The 22,425-nt window shown below is 43.8% G+C and overlaps 1 protein-coding gene across 3 annotated transcripts in view; it reads right to left on the bottom strand.

The window, feature by feature from the left end:
- mdka (midkine a) overlaps positions 1-12,263 on the bottom strand; it is a 65,655-nt gene extending 53,392 nt beyond the window's left edge. Inside the window, exons 1-2 of one of the 3 annotated variants that reach the window (XM_052029596.1) lie at positions 11,949-12,038; positions 4,450-4,512 (exon numbers count right to left, since the gene is read on the bottom strand). The gene's annotated coding sequence lies outside the window, so the exon portion shown is untranslated. Of the gene's footprint in view, positions 1-4,449; positions 4,513-11,948; positions 12,079-12,122 lie in introns of those variants that run through there. The other 2 variants (XM_052029597.1, XM_052029595.1) reach the window with 2 other exon arrangements.
- Between the last annotated feature and the right edge of the window lie 10,162 nt (positions 12,264-22,425).

Consider the following 22,425-nt stretch of genomic DNA (forward strand, 5'->3'; position numbering starts at 1 on the left):
CGAAATGGTGTCTTGCCTCCTCTCCTGAGGTCCTCGTCCCACCCTGAGTCATCAGCTATGGCCATAACAACACCTTTAGTAATGGAGAGCTGCCAGTGATGTCACCACAGAATGAGTGAAATGTTGGAGACAACACTCCCTGTTAGTCCACACTGTAGACCTTGGAAAGTGCCTGATCTGCCTGCTGACACTGGTGAAGCTGCCCAGTCTGGAGTCCCAGTGTCAGCACTGCATCTCCTTAGATACAGAGAAGAGCAACCAACAAGTGCGATGCACTCCTTGTTGTGCCAAAACTGTTCCACAACAGTCGTAGGTGGAGCTTCTGAGATCCAGTCGATATCAGGAAAGCTGGAAATGGGTGTGGTATGAATAACGACATCATTAGATGCACATGTCCTGAGGGAAAAGGTTGGGCATGTTACTGTAAATGGCATCTGGAAATGCCCATCCAATTACATGACAGGCACAATTTCCATTTACTTAGGGCAAAATCGAACTTCTATCACATTCTACTGAAAATGGTCAAGTTTGCCAGCAAGAGGGTCCATAATGGGATGGAGCAGCTGAGAGATAAAGGAAGCATGCTGGTCACAGAGAGTGAGGGAAGAGAAGAAATACTGAATTAGTACTTTGCATTAGCCTCAAAACAGAAAGAATGCATGATTGTCGAACAAGAGGCAAGTAAAGATTAATTCTGGATCCCAACCTAATAAACATTGCTGGCATTTATACAGCCTCAGTACTGGACTGTGCAAGTTGATTTCAGACTCAAGGACTGCATTATATTTGAGGCATTAAAACCGTCGACACCATTTTTGAGGGAAGGCAGACAGAGAGAGAGAACAAAGGCCAGAATTTCACTAATTTTGTCACAGTGCTTTCACTTATACAATGAAATGGACACTGACCTCACGATCTACCTTGTTGTGACCTCACACCTTATTGCACTGCACTTTCTCTGTAGCTGTGACACTTTATTCTGTACAGTTATGGTTTTTACCTGTACTACCTCAATGTAACTGCACTGTGTAATGAATTGATCTGTACAATCAGTATGCAAGACAAGTTTTTCACTGCACCTCGGTACAAGTGACAATAATAAACCAATACCAATACAGTCACTGAAAGTCAATTCACAAAACCTTTCCGCTGACCAGGCACTCCTCCATGGTAGTAAGAGCTAGACCTCCTTATTTTCATCAAGTATTAATCTTAAAAGAGAAAGAAAATGTTGCGAATATAAAGAATGTTCTAGACATCCCTTGGGCCCACCGATTCCACAACAACCATCAAGCACCCATTACAATAATCCCAATTTATTACTCTCCACATTCCCATCAACTCCCCCCAGAAAAGGTTGGTTGGTTTTATAAAAAAATCTGCCGTCCCTTTCAAAAAGAACAGCAACATAGGTACAACACTACCACTGTCGCCTTTCCTGCCATTCAGATAGACACAGAGTAATACAGCATGGAAACAGGCCCCTTGGCTCATCGAATCCATGTCTTAATCAAATACCCATTTTACACTAATCCTACACTAATCCCATTTTATTCTCCCCATGTTCCCATCAACTACCCCAGATTCAACCACTCACTTACATACTCAGGGCAATTTACAGTGGGCAATGGATCTACCAACCTGAAGGTTTTTGGGACGTAGGAGGAAACCAGAGCACCCAGAGTTAACTCGCCAGTAGAGCAGGTAAATTCGATACACACAGTGCTGGAGGTCAAGGTCGAACCTGGGTCACTGGAGCTTTGAGGTAGCAACTTCACTAGTTGCGCCACTGTGCTGCCCAAGGATGCCCATACTAAGGTGCCATCTCTTGGCTCGGCCTGCTGAATAATTCTTACTTGGGTATTTCTATCATGGACAAGGTCCAAGGCATCGTGCATGATCTGCCATTAGTGCAGTAAGTGGAGATCGGAGACAATGGAGAAAGTAACACGAAATGGATCATGGAGATTAGGGAAAGGCTTGCTGGTGGGTGTGGGAGGACCAAGACCTGGGGGGAGGTTTGGAGAGAGGATTGGAAAGGGTGGGGTCGTATTGGCACTGACGATATTGGCGTCAAAGGGAAGGGAAGGTGGGAAGAGATCTCCAATGAAGAAAGTTAAAGAAGGCACCTACCTGGTGGATGATGGACTCGCCAGATTTTCCAGCAACTGTCCAGGCAAGTTCCAGGCCTTTAACTTACACCGAAGCAGATCTTGTACCTCTGGCCAAGGGTTGCTTCAGTGCTCATGGCTCTTAAATTCACGGTAGGATTTTGTGCTTGTAACGATACTGTACACCAGATGGTATCATTGCACACATCTAGAAGCCATTGTGGATTGCATGTTTGGCGCACAGATGCATGGTTAACAATTTTAGTTTGTAGTTTTCTGAAAATGGCTTCCAAGCACAAAAGTTTGAGCAGCTCTGAATTAGACCAGTTGTGATCTGAGCCTCTTTACCACCCTCTATATCTCCTCACTCTCCCAACCTAACAAAAGTCTCCATCAGTTTTAAAAGACTGACTGACTGGGTATCGACTTCCAATAACTCTTCTGTTGCAAAATGCTTCCTGACTTCCCTCCCAGATGTCCAGATTCCATTTTATGAGTGTCCCTCCTTGATTCACTCACTGGACGGTACAGTTTCTCTGTATCTGTTCCATGAAAAAAATGATCAATGGTCAGATCTTCAATATTTGGGTGCTTATTTTACTTTGTCCCTTGCCTCATTAAGTTGGAAAAAGCCTTTTGTTGATTGTTGTTGGACTGCAGTTAGGAGAATGCATTGTAGCAGCTAGCTACACTACTATAGAATAAAGACACGGATTCTGTTGCTTGGAGTCAGAAGTCGATTGCTCGACAGGGGCACGGTGCGCCTTTTAATACCGAAACTCTTCCCGCGCTTCAGTTCCCGCTCTGACGTCACGCGTGGGTCACCTGACCTTACCACGCATGGGCTTTCCTAGCCCAACGATGGAGAAGAAAGAGGGCCCAGCGCCATCTTGTGTCGGGGCCTCCGACGACGCTCGCGATCTCGGGAGGCGGTTCGATACCAGTAAGGTGAGTCGCCACAGCGTGCTCTGGCCCAACGGTGGCACTTGACAGCCAGGCCAATACATTTTCCAGCTCCCAGTTAAGATGGTGGAACAGTCATTCCACGATCGGGACAATATAGATAAAATGTTTCCCCTCTTGTCCCCACAAAATTTCAGGCCGGCCTTTGAACTCTCAACACCAACAATCTCAATGAAAAGATCATCGATGGAGTAAGCTTTCTCGCTAATACATCAGCACTCCCCAATGATCTTGTGCAGATGGTGGCTCCAAGCCAAGAAATTACCTCAAAATTCCAGAACCTCCTTGGGAAGACCTGAGCAACATGTCTGCAGTTTAAATGGACTGGAAATAGTTCACCTTTCCAAGTATGTATGAACCGTGGGAAAGGTGATGTTAACAACTTCTACTACATTAACTCCAACATGTAAGCGTGTACACATGTTCTGTGCCAGTTTCCTTGCAAATTCCTCCAAGGTACATAAAATCATTTCACACTCTTCTTATGAACAAGCATTTCCTTTCAGACAGGCACAGATCCACCTCTCTCCCACTGATAGATCCACATACTTCACAAAAAGAACACTGCTTTAGCAGCAGATGCCTAGCACACGTCACTGTTAATGCATGAATATGGGTGGTGAGGTGCTTATGTTCCTGGACAGTGCTAGAGCTTTCCTGATGTATTTATAATGGCGAGTTCAAATCCCATCGTTGCAGTTTCAGAATTTTAACTTTAATTCAAAAAAAGTAGGAACAAAAAACATTGCAGGTTTTGGTAGTATTGGCCATGAAGGTGTTGAGATGATTGTTAAAAACCCAATTAAATCACTGATGTTGTTCAGGGAGGCAAATCTTCTGCCCTCATTGACTCTGGCTAATATATTACTGTGGTCCTACATTCCTATCAGTTGACCCTTAAACGATTTCTGAAATGGTTGAGCAGGTCCCTTGTTGAAAGTGAACAATAAATTCAACCTTCCAGTGGTTTTAATACCACTTTGTAAACAATACGCACTTTGGTCACCCACATATTGTAGCAGTGTTCCCCCCACCCCCCACCCCCCACCCCCCTGAACTTCTTTCACCAAAACCCTTTTACTTATTTGCTACCTCACAAGGCCAGCATTTTATGCCCATTTCTAATTGCCCCTGAGAAGTTGATAATGAACAGCCCCCTTAAACCAATGATGGAGAAGGCTCTCCCACAGTGCTGCTGGAGAAGGAGTTCTAGGATTCAGACCTAGTGAAGACAAAGGAATTCAACTGCAACATAATGAGTCAGCCAGGATACCCAGTTCTTTTTATGTAATTTCGCAGCCAAATTACTGAGCTGTTTACAGAAGAAGGCCAAAGGTCAAACAACATTTCTCCCCATAAGACAATAACAATGTACCTTTAGTTCTGGGGTCCACTCTTGACTACAGAATGAAAGCGTTGGACATCACAATGCTGCTCACTGCAAGACACAAACAAGTGCCTCACAAATGAAACAAGGTTAACTAGTTTCAAGAATTAGATGGAGACCCTGAAAGTCAAAAATCAGGCAACAATTAAACTGATCTCAAAGGAACTGTTTTTGTATAGAAGTGATTAACCTGGCTTTATTTCTGCAGGGTGGTGTTTTAATCTTCTGCCACAGGTTAGGAACCAACAGTTGTTAATATCTGCCTATCCGCAATCCCCACCCCCACCCCCCGCTGAAAAAATCCACCAAGAATAAAACATCTAGCCTAATCCTAACCCTTAAAGAAATATTTTTAGAAGAAATCATTAAAAACGAAGTCTGTCCTCATCCTTACTCCTTGGGATTAACCTGTCTAATGTAGGAGGAATTCCATATAGAGTCGCTAGACAAGTTTCTGTTACATATCAGAGTCTCTTGGGAGTTGTGGGGGCTGGTGGGGAGCATGACTCTTGGATACATAGGAGCATAAGACCCTTTTACCAGCCACTTCATATAACAAAAAAAGCTTTCAACAAAGCTCATCCATCATGTCATTTTAACGCTTTTCTTGCTTGGCAACTGAAAGACAAATTAAACACAAAAAGCGAGATTCAAATCTACTTAGTCACAATCTTTCAGTCCCATCTGATGCATTAAACATCTGCTAACTGGGAATCTGAATGTGTTTAATTGCATTTTTGATGAGTAAACATAAAAAGAGTAATAGAGTGCATTGTTATTCATGTGACCCCAATCCACTCTTTGAATTATCATCTGCATGTGGACTTCAACCACTTTGCCTCTAGATTAGTGAAAATGATGACAAAATGAATGTGTGAATGTTTTTTTTATTTTAGACTGTTTTACTTCCCTGGTTGCAGAATGGTGCTGGAAATCTGGTAAATAAATAAACACGTGAAGTGTATCCACCTGTATTGAGATGAGCACACATGGCTGGTTGTCCATCATTTGTCTTGCCCAACAATGGGTTAAGCAAAAATACACATGTACCCCACCTGCACCTTACCACTGGTCTTCCTAGCCGCCAGTTCTGTTTAAAATCTTGACAGATTTAAGAGACAAACTGAATAGCAGTAATACCAAGAGGTAAACTGGAAGCTTTACTGATCCACTGCTGACCAACAGTGGAACCCACATTTTAACAGGAACTTCGGGAGAAATATCTTTATCAAAAGAATGTTTGGGCACAGACTGTACCACCAAATGAGTGATTGAGGTGCCCAGCACTGTTGCATTTAAGGGCAGACAAGGTCACACATGAGGCAGGACACAGAAAGGGTGGAATAAAGTGAGAGAAAGCTCAGGCACAGCATAAACATCAGCAGGCAAGTGTGTGACCAAATGGCGTGATTCTCCAGTTTAATACTTTGCAAAAAGTCAATAGGGCAGCTTGAACCGCAATGTGAGATAACATACTCAGTCTTAACTGTTTGCTTCTGCACCAAGGGCTGGCAGGAGAAATTACCTACTTATGAGTTCTACTGATCTGGTATTCATTGAGTTAGGGACTACATAAGTTGCTGAAACGGATAAGAGTGTGACACACATTAGATGAAGCCACTCTCCATCCACTTGATACCATTTCAAGCAGCTTCAGTTTAAAGATTTCTAACAAGCAGCTGCTACATTTTCTCAAAAACTCCTGATTCTAGCACTTCTGGAAGTACCATGTTTTTAAAACTAAATTACATGATTAAAAATTTGCAGCTGCACTTTGAATCCAACTTCTTTTGGAGAACCGATGAATATTATAAGATCAAACCTTCCATTTAGAAACCTTTTGCAGCTCTTCATTCTGAAGAGTTTTACTGACCTTAATCCTTCTAAACAGCAATTGGATTTTCCCAGCAAGGATCGATAATTCTCCCGGGAGAGTTGATTTTATTCTTTTTTTAAAGAAAAAGCAAACCCCCAGTGTGCCAGTGATGTCAATGCCAACCTTTCAACCTTAATCCTGGCTCAGTGATTGAAAGCACTTTGGTTCCAGGATAGATATAAACAAAAGGGCTTGAAGAAAGAATTACAGATCAGCAGTGTGAAAGTGCCAGTGCTAAAGGGAACAGAATTTTAAAGGGGCCACGATCAGATCGAAAATCTCTTACAAGGCAGCTTGCCAATTCATAAATACTGAGACTTGTATTCTGACAATAGAATGGATCGCCAGCATGCATCAGGCATTTACAAAAATATACCACAAACAGCTGTGACACTCTGACATTTCTGCATCAAGCCGAATGCGGATTACCCCAAGGGCTTAGATGGACCCCAGAAAACTCTATGTCAGCAACATTCTTTCACACAGAACTTATTATAACAATGTGGGCTGACACACTGCAGAGGGGCTTAGCCCTATTATTGAGGAGACTTGCCAAATTAATTGCAACTGCACAATCTTTTGAGGATACATAAACCAAGACAAAGTTCATCGAAGAGTTAGGATATTAAATGTGTGTGTGATCCCCTGCTGGTTTGTCGTCATATGCAGTTACAAGCAAGATCCACAGAGACACTCTTGGCCAAGTTAACACTTTTTGCTATATGCATCGGTCCAGGGGATCCTTTGGTCCCCTTCACCTGGCAAGTTAAGACTCCATCTTTTCTTCGCTTGATGGGATGAGATGGCTTTTAGTTCAAAAAGTTTGCAACATGCACATTGGTTAAATCTCTACTACTATGTGAAACACAACAGCACCAAACTATCAGAGGACTGCAGCCATCCTTCCCACCTGAGTGCACTTTCTCAGAAAAAATGAGCACAGGGCATGCAGCCAAGGCATGGCTTTCACAGGGGAAAATGGAGTACTTCACCAGGGAGGTCTTACTCCTAAGTAATTGGTTGGGTCCGGACTAGATGTTACAGCATCTTCATGCATTAAATTTTGGCCAGCAACTTGGTTTAAGCTGCAAATATTAACCCCCAAAATTCAACATAATGTCAGTTAATACAAAGAAGACCAAAGGGAGATCAGTAGAAAAAATGAAAGACGAACTTAGTGCAGCTCAAAACAGAAAGGCAGCAGATTAGATCTGGAGCATAGTGTCTACTCAATCATCAGCGGGTTAACCTCTGAGCTGCTGCAGCACTGAGTGAAAGAGTTCAGCCCTTTTGAGGGAGGGGTTCTGTAAACTACATCAAGTCACAGCCAGGAGAGAGATTCCAACGCAGGGTTCCAGGGAGGAAAGATTTTACGCTGTAATTGCAATTCTTCCAATCTTGGCTGTGCAATCCCAGGAAGAAGCTCAGCATTCTCCATGCACTTCATTCAGCACATTTCTATGTGTTATCCAACTGGAAGAGAAAAATCTTTAGCCTACTCATGCATATGCCTCTCAGCAATCAGTCAAGGGAGTTGTAAAGAGCAGGGATTAATTTGATTGCTGACAATTCAGGTTTGCAGTTCAAGGAGCTCTTAAGGAACACTCAACAGCCTCTAGGAGAAAGAGGGTAGGCTTTGCCAAATTACATTCTATCCCACTGTAGTCATATCACACAATTATCTCCCAACTTGCAGAAAATTGGAAACATTTGTCCGTCCTAAGTGGCTGGTCAATTAGACTTAGTTTCAAAACTGGAAACCAGTTTTCTCGTCCTGCATATCTGGAAGATTACCGTTAATGGCCTGCAAAAGAATTTCTTATTGTTGTTCTTTCGACACATCTGATTCCCACCATCAAATGTGCCCCGCCCTCAAACACCAGGCCATCACCAATACCCCAAACAACAAAAATATGGATTGTAAATCTCGGGCAGAACAAATGGAAGTACCTCTCATTGATAAATTACTACATGCAAAGGATAGATGTAATTGAGACAAAGACTCAGCCCACAAATTCAAAAAGAACTATAGCCATTTTGCACACCAAAGAATTTCAACTCGTGTTAACCACAGGGAGGTAATGGATACTCAGCACAGTTTCAAAGCTGTACAGTTTTATTTTTCTCTTAAGCGTACTTCAATGAACAGCAATTCCCAGGTACTGTACAGTGCAGGAAGCAATAAAATATTTTCTGAACTAAATGCCATCCATTTCAAAGTTGCCAGCAAAGTTATCTTTGTTGGTTGGCTCCCAACACCGTATAATAGAGGGGTTAAACTCAACAGCACAGGTTCCACCACAGACCAGTTGGACTGAACCTGCAGTAGTGCCATAAACTTCTGTAAAGTATGTGAAGAAAACTATACTCTCCACAGTGTATGGAATGCTTGGGTTATTTGAGTGAAGGGTTTAGAGTTACATTCAAATGGTGGGGGACGGTGAGGGGGGAGGAGAAGAAACAGTTTGCTGGCTGGCACACACTTTGATGCAAAGGATGCAGTTGATTCTGCTTCAATCCAGTTCTAACTTGCATTTCCTATGTGCAGCTGAAGCACTGCTTTAGCTGTCCAGCACATTCCCAAACAACCTAATACAGTTAGCAAGTTAATTCTCCTGCATTTTTCCCAACTTGAGAAGTGCAAAACATCAAACTTTAATGAGAATTTGTAAGATATTGTAAGAACATTTCAAATACAAATGGATTCCATATTCACATTTTGTATGAACATTTCAAACATTAGAAATTCAGCAAATTTGGTAGAGAATTTAGGATTCGTGAGAGCTATTTATGCAGTTATCTCTGTTTAACAGCAAGCTCCCAATTACAACCAAGCCCGTGTAAGGTCAAGGATCCCCACAGGGGTAAAAAACAAGGTGTCAAAATCTGCCTCCCTCAGACGCCTCCAAATGACCTGAATCCAATTCTTAGAGCAATTTTGTCCACCCCCTCAGTTGAACCTGGGGAGAAAATGTACATCAACGATTTAAAATGTTCCTCAGTCTTTAATTAACCACAGGTCCATGAGTTTAATTTGACACAAAGTGTTATTTCAAAGCAGGCTGTTCAGAGTTACTCACTAAATTAATTGTGACATCCACATATTTTATTACTGCTTACTTGCCTTTAGTGAAAAGATCATAACTTTACAGCTTGCACTTTTTGAAAATATAGTGTTTCTCAACACAGTGGGAGATTTTCTTTGAAGCTGAAACAAAGCCAAAATACTCTCAATCACCCTCCTCAACAGTGGAGGAAAACTCACAAAGGAACACAATTATATCCTACTTTACTACAGTGATAGAACTAAAGGAGTGCTTCAAGACATCCTAAGATTGTGAAATTGATGCTTTCTAAAACCAAATTCTTTATAGTACCTAAACATGAATGAATTCCAACTGACTGGAAATAAGTTTAAGCCATGTATTCCTAAAATAAAAATTGCTCCAATTTTCATATAGATCTCCCTTGTCATTGGCAATGACACTCCCGAGAAGTATTCACTGCTGGTCTCTAGTGCAGGGGTAGAAATACTCTATTCAACCATGAGGATGGAATGAGAGAGGCTCCTATTGATCACCACCCACAGAGTACAGGACTTCACTGCACACACTTTGTCACTGGGCAAAATGATTTGGCCCTTACGTTACTGGGAGCCAGTAATGGGGAGGAGGGCAAACTAATTTCTGGGGTTGGAAGGAAGACAATAAGCAAGAATGATTTATTTGTCAGCTTACTAGTTCTTTCAATGCATGTTTGGTTTATTAGAATCTGCAAACTAGAGATGGTGTCTACACAGGGAAGTTCAGAAGGCAAATTCCTCACAGGCTGGTGCTAAAATCGGCAATGGGAGCAAGTAACTGGTTTCTGATTAGCAGAAGGTTGAATATTTTTCTCCAAGGACTGCCAATGGGGTGGCATTATGGTGTCTGTCGGTGGCTGAGGTAATTAATAACTCTTAATCTAAACCAACAGCATCTCAAGTCATCCATTTGTGTGAAACCAAATCCCCAAATCCAGCATTTACAGAAGCCCATTCTCTTTCTCCAGTTCCTAACCCTACCGGGTGAGATAACTCCCAACTTTCAATAATCCCAAACTCTAGAGCCATACCCAGCCCAGGGCTGAGTCGGCTCAGTGTGCTGGACATTCCCCTCTGGTCCTTCTCACTTCCCAATCCCCAAAAGTTCCCCCTCCAATTTGCATTTTAAGTCCTTCCCTCGCCCTCTCCCATCGATTTCCACACTCTCCGGTCCCCTATCCAATGACCTTCCCTCGCCGCGCCCCCCTCCATTTGTTTCCCCAATCTCCTCCCCCTCCCCCGTCTCTCCAGGTTTTGGTGAGGATCCCACTGTCGCTGGGGAGGGTTCGGGGGGAGAGGACTGGCCTCAGCCAGAACCCCGCACTGGTAATATTGAGGACCGCTTTAACGCAACCTCACCGCATCTCAGATAAACTCAGAGTCTAAGGTCCCCCTCCAACACCAGCCAACCTAAAGGCTTTTGAAGAGATTACATGGGATTTACAGCAAGCCACAGTGAACTGGCCAGGAGGGGGATAGGGCTGTGCGGAACTCACTTCACCATGAATCCCCTCTTGTATCTTACCCCCTTATCTTCCCAGTCACTCCTCCGTCCACACACGTCCACTAACTTCTCCATAACTTTCTTCCCATCTAATCCCCCCATGGACTCCGTCCAATCCGCCCAGATCTTCCCATCCACCGAACTCGACCTTCCCATCCGATGTTCCCCTGCCTCACTCCCCACCTGGTATCACCCCAGAGATCCTCCGCCAAGATATTCCCATCCAACGCTGAACCATCCTCCCATTCAAAGCCCCAAGACCCGCCCATTCAATTTCTCTCCCAATTCATCTCAGCCATTGCCTCCAAGTGAAATCGCCCCCTCCAATGTCCCAACACTCTCCCTATGTTCCCGGACCTGGAGGAGAGGACTGGGCTCAGCCGTGGCTATCAGACCCCACACTCGGAGTATTGCGAACTACTACTCTGCATTGTAACGCCAGCGTTGGTTAAACAAGCCCAAGCATCATCCCGCCAGCACACTCTTCCCCCAGTCTCCACTCGTCTCTTGGACCCATCCACACTGCTGACACCCCCGACCCCCGGGGCCGTGTCCTGACCCAGCACCGGCAACTTTCCGCTCCAGCCAACTAAGAGGAGCTCTCGAATGAGATTCCGCGCACCGAACCCGCGAAAACCAAAACCAAAGCTCTTCCCCCAGTCACTTCCCCCCACTTGCTCACCGAACTCCCACCCCTTGCAACAGGAACCCCCTTGGGAAAACAAGGGGGGGGGGGGTGGGGACGTTGCATTCCCATTAGACAGTCCCCTGTGAGAGAGAACTTCTCCCCGGACAGATTCCCATTCAAATTTCCAATCCCAGCAAGAGTCTGAACTCTTGTATTCGACTCCGGCGGCAAACAGTGCGCTCTTCAATGATAACCCTAGCGAGCACCGACTCCCTGATTCACTGCACCCCACACAATGCAACCCGTGCGATCCCTCCCCGCTCAATATTCTCTTTGAGAGCTGAACATTCATCATTTCTTTCACACCGCAGAGCCATCCATCCCAATGCTGACTTACTTGGAGGATAATGTGGTGTCTTGCCTCAGTTCAGACTCCCAGTGATCGATCTCTCTCTCTCGGTCTCTCCACCTCCTCTTCACGCTCTCTTAGTCTTTTGAAACTAGTTGGAGCTGGAAAAAAACATTTACATTACCCCGACAGCGACGTCACGCTCACGTGATAGAAACTTACCTTTCAAAACAACCGACTGAAAAGTGTTAAATTGGGTAAAAGCTTTGGGAGTAACTAATGGCAGAAAGCACTCCCTTTGTTCTCGGCCACCTTGCACCTCTTGATATTCTGACAACTGCGTCGATCGATATTGCGTCCGACCAGGTCCCCTTTCTTCTTTCTTTCTCTAATACCCAGATAAGAATAATTACCAACCATTACCAGTGGGGGTAAGAGAGTCCTAGTAGCGTGTAAAATACCTTGGTTATCCGCTGGGGCACTAATTACAAGGTTTTCCCCCAGAGCAGCAAGGCATGAACCAGTGGATGATCTCCTGGATTCAGTGGGGAGGACTTCTATGCCCTTGGGGTAGTGGGTTAGAGCCTATATTCCAGCACAATGCATAAAAAGGAGCTGGAGTAGGCCACCCAGGCCCTCAATCCTTTCACTGATCATCACCCCCATGCCTCATCTCTTCCGTCCCAGTTCCTAATAATCGACAATTTGCTGATCTTTCAAAACTTCATCCACTGCCTCTTTAAATACGTCCAACGATCCAGCCTCCACAACTCCCTGGGGTAAAGAATTCCGGAGATTCACCAGCAGAATAAGTTCCCACTCAGTTTTAAGTGACTGCCCCCTAAACTTATAACTATGTCATCTTATTCGAGTTTCTCCCATGACTGGAAGCACCTCGACATCTACCCTGTCATGACCCCTCAGGATCTTATATGTTTCAATAACATCAGCCCTCATTCTTTTCAACACCAAAGAATATAGATTTAATTTCTTTAGCCACCCATGATAGGACAACCTCTCTGCCTCTCTCTCCAAACACTGAGAGAATGCTGCTGTCTTGGAGGAGCAGTTTTCAGGACGGGCCATTAATCCGAGGCCCTATTTTCCTTGCCCTTCAGATCGATGTAAAAGGTCACACGATCACATGGAAGAATAAAGTTCATCCCAGTATCCTGGCCAATGTTTATCTGTCAGTAACACAAACAAAATGGCGGAGGAACTCAGCAGGTCAGGCAGTATCTATGGAGGAAAATGGTCCAATTCCCACCATAGATGCTGCCTGAACCCACAGAGTTCCTCCGGCATTTTGTGTGCATTGATCCAGATTTCAGCATCTGCTGTCTCTCTTGTGTCTTGTGTTTATCTGTCAGTGCCATCACCAAATCAGTTTCTTTATTGGATGCAAGATATTTGGGAACATTGTGAGGTTATGAATGGCACCATCAACTTGCAAGGTTGTTCCTTTTCGTAATGGAGATTGAGGAACTTGGATGGACTGCGATGAGTCTGCCAGGTTTGATGGAATGCAGGGTGCTTGCACTTCCCTTCAAACAGGAACACTGCAAGCTTGTGGAAAGTGGGAAATACAATTCCATTCCTTCCGAGTTGCTTCTTCTACCTATGTGTAGATTCCACCTTTACTGGTTTCTTACTGTTTAAAAATACTCTGTTTTTCTATGTTCCCTACCAAGGTGAACAACCTCACATTCTTCAGCATTATATCTGTCACCTTCTTGCCCTGTGGCTTAACCTTCCTCAATCCCTTTACACATTCTTTGCTTCCTCTTAACAATTCACTCCACCTTCTAGTTTTACAAATAACAAAATTCCCTTCACTTTAGTTCTTTTGCAAATTCCCTGAAATCTCTCCCCTCTGATACCCAACCTTCCTACAATCCTGATGTCCCGAGACAGCGACAGTTCCTTCCGTCTCCCACAGATGCTGCTCGACCTACTGGGTTCCTTCAGCAGATTGTTTGTTGCTCCAGATTTCAGCATCTGCCGTCTCTTCTGTCTTCCTACAATCTCCTTAGTTGCTTCAGCAGAATCTCCTCTGTCCTACACACCTCTTATAAATTTCCCCATAAGTTTACAGCACTTAGAATTCCTCCAGCTCTCCAGTCTTTCCACACAAGTGGTGTTCTCGTTCCAAGTTACATCCCACTGAGAGATCTTCCTTAGACATTCTTCCGAAGGCATGGTGCACAATAATACACCTGAGCATAAATGGGTGTTTCATTAAGACTTAACATCACCTCCTTCCTTTTATACATATTTCCTTAATGATGGAAATGAAAAGAATATTTAGTGATGAAATGGCCTTTGTACCTACATCTCATATAACGGTTTCTCCATCCACACCACACTGACATCTGGTGTCTCCCAAGGAATAATTAGTTCCCCCACCTCTTATTTTTCATTGATGTCCTGTCTCCTAGCAACATCAACCAAAAACAGTGACAGTCTCCACATGACCACACCATGTGTTATCTCAGCTCTCTTCGACCTCCTCACTGTTTTACAGACATTAATTTTGGGGGAGGAAACATTTCCTCCAGCTTAACATTGGAGAATCAGAAACCACAGTCCTTGGTCCCTTCACAAACTCCAGTCCTGAGTCCACAAGGACACAACAAAATAGGAGCAGGAGTAGGCCACTCAGCCCTTCCACACTTCTCTACCATTCAATATTATAGTAGGTCAATGCTGGCCTCAACTCCTCTTCTGTGACAGTTCCCCATTACCCTCAGTACCTCAATCTTTCAAGATATTTATCTACCTCCACCTTAAATACATCCAATGATCTGGCCTTCACCACCCTTGGGGGCAGAGAATTCCAGAGGGTTGACCTCACGATCTACCTTGTTGTGACCTTGCACCTTATTGCACTGCACTTTCTCTGTAGATGTGACACTTTACTCTGCACTGTTATTGTTCTTACCGTACTACATCAATGCACTCTGTACTAACTCAATGTAACTGCACTGTGTAATGAATTGACCTGTACAAACAGTACGCAAGACAAGTTTGTCACTGTACCCCGGTACAAGTGGCAATAATAAACCAATATCTCTGAGAGGAGAAATTTCTACACACCTCAGTTTTAAATGACCGGCCCCTTATTTTGGAGCCATGTCCCCTCGTTCGTGACTCTCCCACAAATGAAAACATCTCAACATCTGTGCTTAGGATCTTTTTTGTTTGAAAAGGTCACCCTCACCCTGACTCATTTCTTGGCACTGGCAGCGCTCCGAGGCTGAACCAGCCTGTTCTCATCCTTGCTGTTATCTGACTGTGAAATGAGATCATCACTATCCTAATGCCATTGCAGTTTTCAGCCAACTTACTCAAAAACAAAGAGCATGGATTCACCTTCAGTATCTTCAGTCTTCAGGTAAGTGCAATTTGTCAATGCTCCTTCTGAAAAGGGAGTAAGATATGCAGAGAAGTTTTCTTCTCGTTCACCCAGAGCTTCCAATCCTGTCAACCCTTCCAATCTCTTCATCTACTTTTAAAAGACAGTTGGACAGGTGCATGGATAGGAAAGGTTCAGGAAGATACGGGCTAAACGTGGGCAAAAGGGACTAGCTTGGATGGGCACTTGGTCGGCATGGACCAGATGGGCCGAAGGGCCTGTTTCCTTGCTGTATGACTCTATGACTCTATGACCTCTGGTCTGCAGTGCCACCTTCCTTCCGTACAGACTGTCATTTCAAAACCTAATCTTCACAATCTGCAATTCGCTTCTGACGCATCTCAATCCTTCTCCGAGAACCTGTTCTCCTTGACCACCTCCCCTACCCTCCTGCCATTTTTGTCTTTGCATTTTGCTGAAATGCCTGAAGACACCTTTTCCTTTAAACCTGCAATCTTAGGAAATTTCCCCGTTTCTTTTCCCACTAAATTCACTGTGGTCTTCCTTCACCATTCCAAAGAGGCGGGATAGCTGGTAGGTGGACAGGGGCTTAAAGGAAGTCATGGTATGCATGGATTCTGACTGTGACCGTATTTGATGGAAAAGCTGATCTTTCCCAATCCATCACATTCAGATATTCTGTGCCTGCACTTCGGGTTAAGGTTTCAGATTTCGATGAATGGAATCATTGAGCACAGGAAGAGATCAGTGTCTGAAAGAGCTCTCCAATTAATCCCACCCCTCTGCTCTTTCCCCATCGCCTTGTTAACTTCACCACTTCAGGTATTGATCCAGCTCCCTTTTGGAAGCTGCTCTTGAATCTGCTCCCATCGTTCTTTCAAGATCCAAGTCACGAAAACAGGGCCAACTTCTCATATCTCAGGAGCCACCTCTCAGTCAAGCAGATCTCAGTAATGCAATTCACCATTCACCTTCAGTACACCAGCACAGACTTTGGACAGCCAAGAATAAGGGTGCTTGAAGACCTAGACCACAAAACTCTTGGTCTACCAGGTACCATGACCTCTGCTCTACTATACATTTCTGAGACCTTGATTTCCTGCAGAAGGCGCCTCAAAGCACTGGAAAGATATCACCAACACTGCTGGTGCAAAATCCTCCAAATTCATTGGACAGATAACTGAACCATTGCCCATGCTACCTCAGAGCACTGAAGTCTGGGTTACACTCAGCGAGCTGCACAAGTCACATCATTTACGTACTTGACACCAGACTTCTGAAACAGATACTGTATTCTGAGCTCTGTCACAGGAACAGATCACCATGTGGGCAGAGCACAAAAAATCAAGGATGTTCTCAAAGCTTCCTTGAAAGAATTGCAACAATCCCAAGGGGTTCCCTGGCCCATGCCCAGTCAAAGCAGGGAAGAAGCATTCAGGATGGTATTCAGAAATTTCAGTCCCTGGCTTAAGGAGCAGACAGAGGCCCCAATTAAAAGAAGTGCACCACCCTCACAAACCACTTACCCCATCCCATCTGGGGAAAAGTCTGCAGTTCCCACATTGACCTCATCAGTCACCTCAGAACCCACAGTTCTAGAGTGGAAGTAAGTCATCGTCAATCCAAAGAAGAAGAGCCGAGCAGTTTCAGCCTTACTGGCATTAAGGAAGATAAGAAAATGTATAACGCAGAAGAAGATATCAAAACACCAAGACGACTGTGACCTTAACTATTGCATATAAGTGGCAAATTAAATGGAAGCTTATTATTTCAAGTAAACATCCTGTGTTTTCCAGCCCAACTAATGGAGCAAAACATTGCAGTGCTTTTTGCAGGAGTGATAGCTGACAAACCGTGACAATACACAACAGTTAGAGAGATAACCAAGAGCTTAGCCAAAGAGGTAGGTTTTAGGAGCACTTGAAAAGAGCTCTAAAGTGGAGAGATTTAGGGAGGGAATTCCAGAGCTCAGACAGTTGAAAGGAGAGTACCAGTGCTGGAGCAATCCCAAATCTGGGAATTTTAAGATGCAAGAATCGGTTATGCATGAAGATTTCAGATGGTTCAAAAAACAGGGAGAACTCAACGAGTCAGCAGCATCTATGGAGACAAAAGGTGTAAATCAATGTTTCTTCCAGCATCCTGGTTTTGTTCCAGATTCAAGCATCTGCAGTCTCTTTGTCTTCATCAATGTTAGACAGTTGTTGGGCTGAAGCAGGGTAGGAGTGAGATGGAGGACTAAACCACTGGAGGGGTCTGAAAACAAGGCTAGAATTTAAAAACTGAGGTGGCGATTGATTGGGAATCAATGTAGCACAGGAAGAACTAGATAAAAGGTGAACAGAACCTGGTGCTACTTAGGGTCGAGTTTTGGATGAGCTCAAGTTCTGAATAGTGCACTGAGATTATGGTCGTGGGAGCTTTGATAAAGGTGAGACTAGAAGTAACAAAGAGGTATAAATGTTTCAGCAGCAAATGCAGCTACCACATACAGGGTGCTGGCTCAAGTTAAGAAGCAATAAAGTTTATGTTCTACACACAAAGAATGAAGGGAGCAAGCAAGCCAATTTGCAATTGGCTCATAACATGGAAATTGTCGAACGAGAATGTTGCTTTCTGACCAAAACTATCTGAAAATGACTCCCTGCCTACAAGTGTTCCTTGCTTTTCTGTATGCCTGCTTTGATTCATTGTCTTCCTTTGAATCGTTTCCACCAGCCTGCTCACTTCAGGGAGCCAATTCTGCAAGGTTTGTATTCTGAATTTTGCCGCTGTTCTTCATCTATTGGCTAATATTACAGGATTGTTACATCGCTGTTGAACTTGGTCAGTTTACCAGCACTTCCCATTTTACGATGAAAGCAATTTAGTTGGATATTCTCAAAGATTATATATGTTTAAATTACTCTGATTAGTTTTTCAGCCCTCTTAGGTATATAAATCATCCTTTTTTATTTTTGCCGAACATTTTATTTCAGGAAATTGGAGCTAAGATTTCATTGATTCATACAGCACAGGAGGAGGACATTCAGGCCAGGGAGCCTGTACTGGTTCTCTATAAGAATGATCCAATAAGTCCCACTTTATCCCCATAGACCATTGAAGCTGGGTTGACTGCCATTGGAGTCATGAACTGTAGAGTGTCCTGCATTTATAGAAGGGCTCCCATGGGACAGTTTTTCTAATCTATTTGGTGCTTTTACAATATTTCTGGATTTCCTCTTCCTGCCATGATGTTTCTGAGACAGCATTGACAAAATCCATGTTGTTACTGTAGCAGGCTTGCTTCTGATGGGAAGAATCCTATCAGCAGCCTGCTGTGCATATCCAGTGAGCCCTGACCCAGGAAATTTTCACGATAGTTTTCTGGGTCAGAGCTGGGGCAAGGATGGCGAAACGGTTGAAATCTAGCCTTGCCCTGAAGGTACAAATTTCCTTCCCTGTTTCCCATGATCTTTCTTTTGGGTAAAGGTCAGGTCAGAGCCATCAATGTCCTATAACTTGCATCAAATTTCAATCACAGCAAATATACTTGGATATGCTTTAACAAAGAATGCATGACAGAGTGTGTCACAATGGAACTGTGTGTGGGTACTTGACATTGAATCTAACCCAGAGACAATGAGGAGAAGTCTCCTTTCTCTCTCCCTGTTGGTCCTGGTTTGTAAGGAATGCCTCTTCATAGTTCGCAATTGCGACAGACATTCAAAGCATGTTAAAGAAGCAACAGAACTGACTCTGGTTCATTCCATACCTGAAGCCGCACGCGCGCACGCGCGCACACACACACACACGCACGCACGCACGCACACACACACACAAACACAGAGAACAGGCTGATGCAAATATCTTGAAAACACCACACTGCTTTTGGAAATATGTGACAGTTACTGTCCTGAGGTGTCTGCTTTCCCGGTGTTCAACAGGGGGAATGCGACTGATGGGATTGCTTTGCTGGGAGCCAGCAAGGGCCCAATGGGCTGATTGGCCTCCTTCTGTGCCGAAATAAATAAGTGACTAAATCAGGTAATGTGATTGAAAGCTTTGGATTTTGTTGAGCATGGAGCAGTATGTAGTTAATCGTACTATGCCGAAAGGGAATGCCGAGGACGGAGCTTTGCAAACATTGTCAGGAGATCTCCACCATGCTAGACAAACAAATTTCTGCATTGGGCAGCAATGGGTTACTTCTTGCATCCACTTCAGGCTGATGATCCACTTGCTAAGCCTGATGGTGTTCCTCTTCTAGGACCTCTATGGTGACACTTCTTAGTTGTGCAATATACAGTAAAAAAATTATTGGTCTTCAAGATTGCCATGAGCATTAATGGCCCCAGACACCTGAAATGCATCTTGTATATTAATGACTCTGGTGGCTGTATGGACCTCATCATATCAGTGCACCTCTCGCCTCCTGGGAAGTATCACAGAGGTCACCAGCCATTGGTGCAGTACCACTGAGAGCAAATTGAAACTTTACTTACTGAAAGTGTGCCTGGTACAATGAACAGGGAAAAGTCAGGATGGAAGGAAGTTTCCCTTCAACGTTGTTCAAGCAAGACTGAGAACTATGCAGAGCCACAGCACTGATGGGAGAGTAGGGGGATCTCTACTTTGCATCTGGTTACCCTGATCCTGACCTGTCAGTGCCCACTGCTGACACTAGGAACAATAAATGGGAAGTTCATTTCAATCCACAGGGCTGACATGTCTTGTTTTGATGAGCATAGAACTTCAACCGAAGCCAAAGTATGCATCTTGCCTTCGTCTTTCTCCATAAGTGCAGAAGAAAAGACTCAGAACAATTACAGCAAAGTGCAGAGCGACATTACATACACAGTGAAAGAAAGGGCATTTACTTGGCTAGGGCTTGCAAACAAAATAAGAACAAAATGTGCTTTCAGATGGTGTCTGTAAAACAGGAAATCAAGTTGATGAGTGATCACAACAGAGTCAGTATTGGGCCTTTAGGTAATGTTGTGAGGGTCAAATTTTGTGACGTTAAGTGGGAGATCTCCCTCCCACATGAAGTTATGTGACTGTTGTGCAAAAATTGCCAAGTGCAGCCAAAAGAGAAACAATGTTAGAACATAGAATAATTACAGCACAATTCAGGCCATTCAGCCCACAAAGCTGAGTGAAAGAAAAAGGTAACAGAATTTAAAGTACTCAGGGTTTATTTCAATAAAGTTTGTGTAATTTCATTTAAACATTAAGGACTTAGTTGTATATTTTGCTGAGGGATCAGTTATTGCTGATTTATTTTTAATTCATTTTTTGCCATCTAGGCTTTGTTAGTGAAGGCAGCATTTATTGGCCATCCTTAAGTGTCTTTGAGAAAATGGTGGTGAACAACTGCAGTCCTTCTGGTGAAGGGGCTCACGCAGTTATTGGGGAGGGAGCTCCAGTGCTGGTGGATGAACGGTGATGTATTTCCAAGTCAGGGTGGTGCAGGACATGGAGGGGGACACTGCACGTGGTGGCACAACTGTGTCTCTGAAGCTCTTGTCACATGTTTTGGAGGTGTTGTCAGAATACCCTGGACAAGTAACTCATGGAGTCACAGTGTCACAGTGAGATACAAAACAGAGACAGGCCCTTCAGCCCACCGGGTCCGTGCTGACCATCAATCACCCATTTACACTAATCCTAAATTAATCCCATTTTTTTACTCTTCCTACAAAACCACTAACTCCCCCCACAGATTCTACTGGTCACCTATACACTAACGGCAGTTTACAGTGGTCAATTAATCTAACAACCAGCACAACTTTGGGATGTAGGAGAAACCGGAGCACCCAGGGGAAACCCGCGTGGTCAAGAAAGAACACGCAAACCCCACACACACTCACACACAGCACCCAAAGTTGGGATTGAACGCAGATCCCTGGTGTCGCGAGGCAGTAGCTCTATCTATCTGCGCCACTGTGGACATACTGCAGCTGTATGGGTCAGTGAGTGAATGCATATGATGCTTGACAGGCTGTGAATTGAGTGGACTGCTTTGTCCTGGGTTGTGTCAAGCTCCTGGTTTATGCCTTAGTCATGGAATATTCTCCACATGCCTGGATGAATCCAGCTCCAACAGGTAGGTAATTTTAAACGAATGCATTGCAGAAAACAGACTGGTTTGGATCAGTCTCACTTTACACATCCACCTGTTCACATTCCATTGAACCCGACCCAGGAAAATTACTCAACTGATTCAATCGTGTAGGGTGGGTTTTACATCTGCGTGCAGCTCAGCTGGAAATTGGGCTTGGACTATGGTCTTGGAGACCTGTTCCAAATATATCCCAAATCCAAGGGTAAAATCTTTAGGGGTTCAGATGAAAGGTCATTCATCTGAAATGTATACTCTGTTTCTCTCTCCAAAGATGCTGCCTGACCTGCTGAGTGTTTCCAGCATTTTCTGTTTGTTTTTAAAATATTTAGGAGTTTGGTTTAATTAATTGACTGTGTAGAAAAAAATGGAAGGACTTTCATTTTTATAGCAATTTTCACACCTTCTGGATTCCCAAATGACTTTCCCGATGAAGTGTTTGTCCGATGTTATTATTTGTGATGTAGGAAATATGGCAGCCACTTGGCACAGAACAAGTTCTACAGACCCCTGAGATATTAACCAGATCTTCTGCTCTTCATAGTATTGGTTGGGAAGTAGATATTTGCCAATAAAAAATTCCCTTTTTCAAAATAGTGCTGTGTGATCTTAGACACCCACATCAGGGGTCATGCAAGGACTTGGTTTAACGTCTCATCTGAACGTACGGCACTTTTGAAAATGCAACACTCCCCCAATGGAGTGTCAGGTATGGATAATGTTCTTAAACTCTTGAGTATAGCTTGAACATATAAAGTATTGTCAGCTCCATTATCTGTTGCTTAATTCATCAATAGTAAGTCCTGATAATGGAGCAAACCCAAAGTTTGCTTCACAGCAGGTTGAAAAAGTGTTTAATGTACTTAGATTTTACAGTATCTTGGAAGAAGCATTTCAAAGCCATGCTTGGCACGGTTAGGACAGGTTCTGCAGAACTCTTTCAAGCATAGAATCCCTCTACCAGCAACAACTACAGGGTGTTCTAGTTACAGGATGCACTGTTACAGTTTGCCAAGACTTCTTCTGCAGCACCTCTCAAATCAGTA

This window comes from Pristis pectinata, chromosome 14 (assembly GCF_009764475.1).
Source record: "Pristis pectinata isolate sPriPec2 chromosome 14, sPriPec2.1.pri, whole genome shotgun sequence".
NCBI classification, from domain to species: Eukaryota; Metazoa; Chordata; class Chondrichthyes; order Rhinopristiformes; family Pristidae; genus Pristis; species Pristis pectinata.